The 6,559-nt window shown below is 47.2% G+C and overlaps 1 long non-coding RNA gene across 5 annotated transcripts in view; it reads right to left on the bottom strand.

Moving 5' to 3' along the window:
* The window catches only part of LOC113600950 (uncharacterized), a 410,951-nt gene extending 404,732 nt beyond the window's left edge, over positions 1-6,219 (bottom strand). For all 5 annotated transcript variants that reach the window (XR_008295213.1, XR_003422065.2, XR_008295212.1 and 2 more), the window contains exon 1: positions 6,159-6,219. This is a non-coding gene — a long non-coding RNA (uncharacterized LOC113600950). The remainder of the gene's footprint in view (positions 1-6,158) is intronic.
* Between the last annotated feature and the right edge of the window lie 340 nt (positions 6,220-6,559).

Here is a 6,559-nt window from a genome sequence, read left to right on the forward strand (position 1 = left end):
CATTGGTGGGTCACACGGACGTCCCAGAAGGAAGTTAGGGATAAGTTTGACCAGAAAGGGGCTGAGAGCAGATGACAGATACCATAGTCCTGACTCAGGCACTGTGTGGAAACAGGGAAGAGTAAGACTAAGCCTCAGGGCAGTCTGGCGTGTAAGCCCCCCCAAGTCAAGGGCTTGAGAAAGAGATGCAAAGAGATAGAGAAAACCTTGGGGGCTTCTGACAAGCAAGTGGTGCACCGTCTTTGGGGAGCCAGACTGTTGCAGAGACAGAGACTGAAAAGGACAATGACCTGGTCCAACAAGGTCATGGGTGACCTTGTCATCCATCATAGACATCCATCATAGACAAGATGAATGGATGATAAAATTTCCTGATAGTTTGGGTCGGCTCCAGTGAGAGGAGAAAGTAGCATATACCAAAGGCATAAAAAATTGGTCTGATAGGAAAGATGAAAAGGCCACCCTCTCCTCTACAAGAAAGAAGAAATTCCTTCCCTGAGAGCCATGTGACATTCCTCAAGACTCCCCCCACCCCCACGCCGGTCCCAAGGGAGGGTTCCCAGATGGTAGGTCTGCGGAAAAAGTGGCATTCAGGCACGGCCTTCTCAAGTCTGGACTCCCCAGCCATATCCTGGAGCTCCCAGTCATGACCCCTCAGGAAGCCATCTTTCCATGTGTGGTGAAGGCCAGAATACAGAAAGAGTCAGCAGAGATGCCTGCCTTCTACCCTGATCAGTTGTGTGCAGGGGTGAGGTTGGAGACCACACCACAAACTCAACAGCATAGGCACCAGCCAGCCTGAATGCACGTGGCTATGGACAACAGGCCAGACTGACCCTGGGAACATCGGCTAAAGATCAGCCCTCTCAGGCAGCCTTCACAGAGGCAGAAGTCAAGTCCTCTTCTTCCAAAGAACATTTTAAGATTAAAACAACACAATGCATAAGTGACGGTGTATGATACCCTATTACAGGCTTTGCATTAGGTCCTTCTTACAATCTTGTGTAGGATGGGCTTCCTGGGGGTGTGACCCGTGCTGCCACAAAGGACTCCACAGCAAAGGACCCCATGCCTGGTTTAATGCTCTGCCATCACTGTCTGGATCGTCTCAGTCATTTTTTTTAATGTTTTTATTCATTTTTGAGACAGAGAGAGACAGAGCATGAGCAGGGGAGGGGCAGAGAGAGAGAAGGAGACAGAGAATCCAAAGCAGGCTTCAAGCTCTGAGCTGTCAGCACAGAGCCTGACACGGAGCTCGAACTCACAGACTGTGAGATCATGACGTGAGCCGAAGTCAGACGCCCAACCGACTGAGCCATCCAGGCGCCCCAGTCTTAGTCATTTTTGAACAAATAGCTCCACATTTGCATTTGTCACTGGAGCCCCCAAACTATGTAGCCAGTCCCGGGTTGGTGAGGTAAAACACACACACACACACACACACACACACACACACACACACACAAACACACACACGTATCACAGGTATTACCAACATGCCCATTTTACAGATGAGAAGACTGAGGGTTAGGCAGGTTAAATGGCTCTGCTAATGTCACTCCGTTAGTAAGCAGCTAACTGCAGCCCCCAGGCATTCTACCTCCCAAACCAGTGTTTACTCTGATTTCTCAATGCAACGGGCACATGGTCCAGTACCTGCCCAGCTCACCATGACAACTTTCCATTACTGCCCCCCGCTTCTATGATGACCCTTCAGCCCTGTTTATACCACTTGAGATCACCATCCCCAGCCACAGCGGATGCCCAAGCTGGACCAGGCTGGGCCCATTGGACTATCTCTTCCAAGAATCTGGACTTGGCAACCAAAGGGACCGCAGAGGGAGGTCAAATCGGGAAATCAGCGCAATAGTTGGAACAGAGGATTGGCAGGCCCAGGCATGAAACGACGTGCACCTTCCACTCTTTCGTCTCCACACCCCGAGTGTGAATTCCCAGAGAGACGCAGTCTAGAAGGGCTCAGGTGCTACGATGCGGCCGGGTGAGAACCATCCAGGAACCTTAGGGAAATGGCTTCACGTGACCTTGCCAGTGGTTGAGAACCTGCCAGGCCTGCTGGTCACCGCAGTTATACGAGGATGGCAACTCGTGGCTGGAAACATTTCTCCTTCGAGCTGCCCACTATTGTTTAATGTAGAAGAAACACACAGAGCATTTATGCACCGGGTACTGTTCTGAGTGTTTTACAGAGCACAGCTCATTTAATCCTCCTAATAACCCGATGAGACAGATTAGTAGCATCACCTCCATTGCACAGGTAAAGAGAGATTCTGTAACTTGCCCGAAGTCACAAAGTTAGCACGTCATAGAGGCAGGATTTGAACCACACGGGCTGGCTGCAGAGTCTAGGTTCTGAACCCTCTTTCAAGCTGCCTCTCAGAAGGGGTATTCTGGCCGGTCTGAGAGAAACAAGGCAACATGCAATTTCCATTTTTAAGTTTCATTTTACCTTTTCAAGATGCGGTCACACAAAAGTCCTCGCTCACTGGAACCAATGAGGCCTTTGAGCAGTCAAGAGGGATGTTACAAAGAGTACACACGACAGAGTGAATGAATACTCAGTCTCTCAGATTCCCATTCCACACGGGTTTTCTCTGTCTCTGTCTCTGGCTCTCTCTCTCACACCCACCCCCCCCCCCCCCACACACATACACACGCACACACACATCCCAAGTGGCTTTGTTGCCCACTTTCCAAGCACACAATAAATTAGAAGGAAATGTTGGGGCGCCTGGGTGGCTCAGTCGGTTAAGCGTCCTGCTCTTCATTTCAGCTCAGGTCACGATCTCACGGTTCGTGAGTTCGAGCCCCGCATCAGGCTCTCTGCTGTCAGCCCAGAGCCTGCTTTGGAACCTCCATCTCCCTCTCTCTCTCTGCCCTGCTCCCCTTCTCAAAAATAAATAAATAAACGTTTAAAAAAAATTAGAAGGAAATGAAAATCTACTGCAAGCTGGCAAGCTGACAGTATTAAGAAAGCATTACTATGAGCCTGGCAGTAAAAGAGACAGAAACACCCTAAGAGCAATCATAAACCTTATAAAGAACAGCAGCTCAGCTTTGTGTAAGAACATTCAAACAGCCCTAAACATTTTGACCCTCCATCCCAACTTCTTACACAAACAAATGCCCTTTTCTCAGCGTGTGAGCCATTCTCAGTGAGGTTATGTATGATTTGCACATGAAGGCATCCTGCCTCCAGGAACAATTGAGATATTTTGCTATATTCGGTATACTATGTTTAAGAAGTAAAGACGGCAGAGGAGTATGTAACATATTTTTGAAGACAACTAAAATGGTTACTTTTTTAAGCTTATGTATTTATTTTGAGACAGAGAAAGAGAGAGCGCATGAGCAGGGGAGGAGCAGAGAGACAGGAGAGGCAGAATCCCAGGCAGCGCAGAGCCGGATGCAGGGCTCGATCTCACAAACCATGAGATTATGACCTGAACCAAAATCTAGAGTCTTGGACACAACCGGCTGAGCCACCCAGGTGTCCTACTTTTTTTTTTCTTTCTTTTTTTTTTTTTTGATACCTTAAGTAGGTAACCAGGAATCAGACATTTTTATTTCTTTATCGTTTGGTGGTTGGTTAGTCTGGGGGGAGGTGCTTGCACTGAATGGCAACATTTTTTTTTTTTAGTTCACTACTCTTTAAAAGGTCATGTGGGGGCGCCTGGGTGGCTCAGTCGGTTAAGCGGCCGACTTCAGCTCAGGTCACGATCTCGAGGTCCGTGAGTTCGAGCCCCGCGTCGGGCTCTGGGCTGATGGCTCAGAGCCTGGAGCCTGCTTCCAATTCTGTGTCTCCCTCTCTCTCTGTCCCTCCCCCATTCATGCTCTGTCTCTCTCTGTCTCAAAAATAAATAAACGTTAAAAAAAAAAAATTTAAAAGGTCATGTGCTCTATAGCTCCCCATGGTCCCCACCATTCCTTTTTCCAACTGAATTTTTATTTGGAGATAATTGTAGGTTCACATGCAATTGTATGAAATAATGCAGAGAGATCCCATGTTCCTTTTCCCCAGTCTCCCCCAGCGGTGACATCGTGCCAAACTCTCATACCACAACACTACCAGGATACTGACATTGGTGCGGTCAAGATATTGACAGTTCAGTCACCACTGGGTGACAGTATCCCTCATAAACACCATCCACATCCCGTCCCCACCCCCATTCCTGACCTTTTAGTAAACTCTCATCTGTTCTCCATTGCTATAATTTTGTCATTAGATCTGGTCCATGGTACGGATGAACCACAGTTACTGAAGGATATTTCCATCTTTCTTTTTTCCTTTATACATAGACTGTCTTCCTCCTTTATATGACTGCTTTACCCTGTGGGCATTTGAACTTGTTACCGCTGGGGTAGAGTCTCCTCTGAGATCTTGAAAACTCAGATATCCAGAATGACTAACTTCCTCTCCTCTCTGTCTATTCAATCTGTGGATTATACACGTCCACAGTTTTGATGCCAGGAAGGAAAAGTCCCCCCAACAAAGAGCTGGCTCTCATCCCTTACGACTCGCTGGTGTGCACTCAGGAAATGTAACATTGAAAAAAAAAGAAAGAAAGAAAGAAAGAAATGCAACAATGGAGCCCGTATAACCGGGGACGCATGCTGTAAAACTGAAAGACAAATATGGAATTCTTTAGAGGTCACCCCTGCTTTGTTTTTTGCCTTCTGGTAGCTCCTCTTGTGAGCATAGATATGAAGGGTTAAGGGACACCTGGGTGGCTCAGTTGGTTAAACATCCAACTCCTGATTTCGGCTCAGGTCATGACCTCATGGTTCGTGGGATCAAGCCCCACATTGGGCTCTGTGCTAGCAGAACAGAGCCTGTTTGGGATTCCCTCTCTCCTCTCTTTCTGCCCCTCCAGCATGCGTAAGTACACACACACTCTCTCTCTCTCACACACATTTAAAAATTGTTTTTTAAAAAGAAGGGTTAAATCCATTCAGAATTCTCAAGTACCTTATCTTGTACCCCCCCCCCCCCACTCAGCCCCTTTAGAATGTTCCTGTGCTTAAGTACTCTTTCTCAGTTAATCTCCACTTTTTTATCTAGCTAACTTCTGTAACATAGCCTCTTTGTTTTTAAATATCTCATTCTTGTATGGTAAAAATTCTACTAGCTCTAAGATACTTAACAGCTCCAAGTGTCTCATATAATATACTTTGTTCAATAAATGTTTTTTGAGCACCAACTCTACGTCATGACCATAGTTAATGATTCTATATGCCCTCGTATCATAAAATAAATTATTTAAGCCGCTAACAGAGTTGTAATTAGGGTACTCCAGAAATTTTGGGTCTTCCCCCAGCATCTCATTCATAGCAAATGCTTTAAAATGTTCTTCACTGAGGGGCGCCTGGGTGGCTCAGTCGGCTGAGCATCTGACTTCGGATCAGGTCATGATCTCACGGTTCGTGGGTTCGAGCCCCGTGTCGGGCTCTGGGCTGACAGCTCGGAGCCTGGAGCCTGCTTCGAATTCTGTGTCTCCCTCACTCTCTACCCCACTCATACTCTGTCTCTGTCCCTCTCTCTCTCAAAAATGAATAAACGTGGAAAAAATTTTTTTAAAAATAAATGAAATGTTCTTAATTGAATTGACCTGCTAGGATGTCTTTCTGAAATTGGACGTGTGTGGTTTGGATCAGTGTACCCATCTATTAGCAGCAATAACCTTCTCTTTCTTCCATGATATCATTTCCTTTTATTCTTTCCCCTTCTTTACTTAAATTCTGAACCCTGGGACTACTGCCAATACCACCCTAAATAACAGCTACAATCAGTGTTGCTCACTTGTCATTCCTTGACACTCACTGAGGATTTTCTGTGCACCGAGCACTAGGAATCACAGCAAGAACAGCCATTCTTCTTGTCCCCAGGACGTAAGTATGGTGAGTATGATGTAAGGTGAGCATGGCTGCAAAGTAAGTATGACTTCTTGTGTCACAGACGAGGCACCAGACATGGCATGGCTTTCTCAAAATCTCTGAGTTGATAAATAACAGAACGGCATTCAAACTCGGGCCTATCTGATGTCAAAGCCCATGCTCCCAGGACGTGGCCAGACCACGTTCCAGGCTCCAAAGCCCCAGAGAAGAACTTCATTCAACTCATCGATAAGATCAGTTCTTACCACTGATTTTCCTAGAGGAGAAGAAGCCGTTCAGCTACATCCTCTCTCCATCGGCCAGGCTTCATTTCCTTAATGCTGCAGATGAGCTTCCGCGGAAACAGACTTCGGATGGAGACGTAGGTCCAGGAAGGTTCATTAGGGGTGCTCGGTGGATCGAGACCTGTTGGGAGGCAAAGGAAGTAGGACTGTGTAAAGGGAGACGTCGAACTTCAGTGTCATCAGAATCCAAGCCTCGGCTTACCCATGGGGAGGTCAGAAATGTCCCAAATTAAGTCAACGGGCCATGCCCACAATGATCACTCATTGGTGCAGACCGTCCCAGGAGGTGGGCATGACCTTGGCCCTGGCAAATCCCAGAGAGGGACTCAACAGAGAGCTGTCGGCCACCACCGCTCATGGGG

This window comes from Acinonyx jubatus, chromosome A1 (assembly GCF_027475565.1).
Source record: "Acinonyx jubatus isolate Ajub_Pintada_27869175 chromosome A1, VMU_Ajub_asm_v1.0, whole genome shotgun sequence".
NCBI classification, from domain to species: domain Eukaryota; kingdom Metazoa; phylum Chordata; class Mammalia; order Carnivora; family Felidae; genus Acinonyx; species Acinonyx jubatus.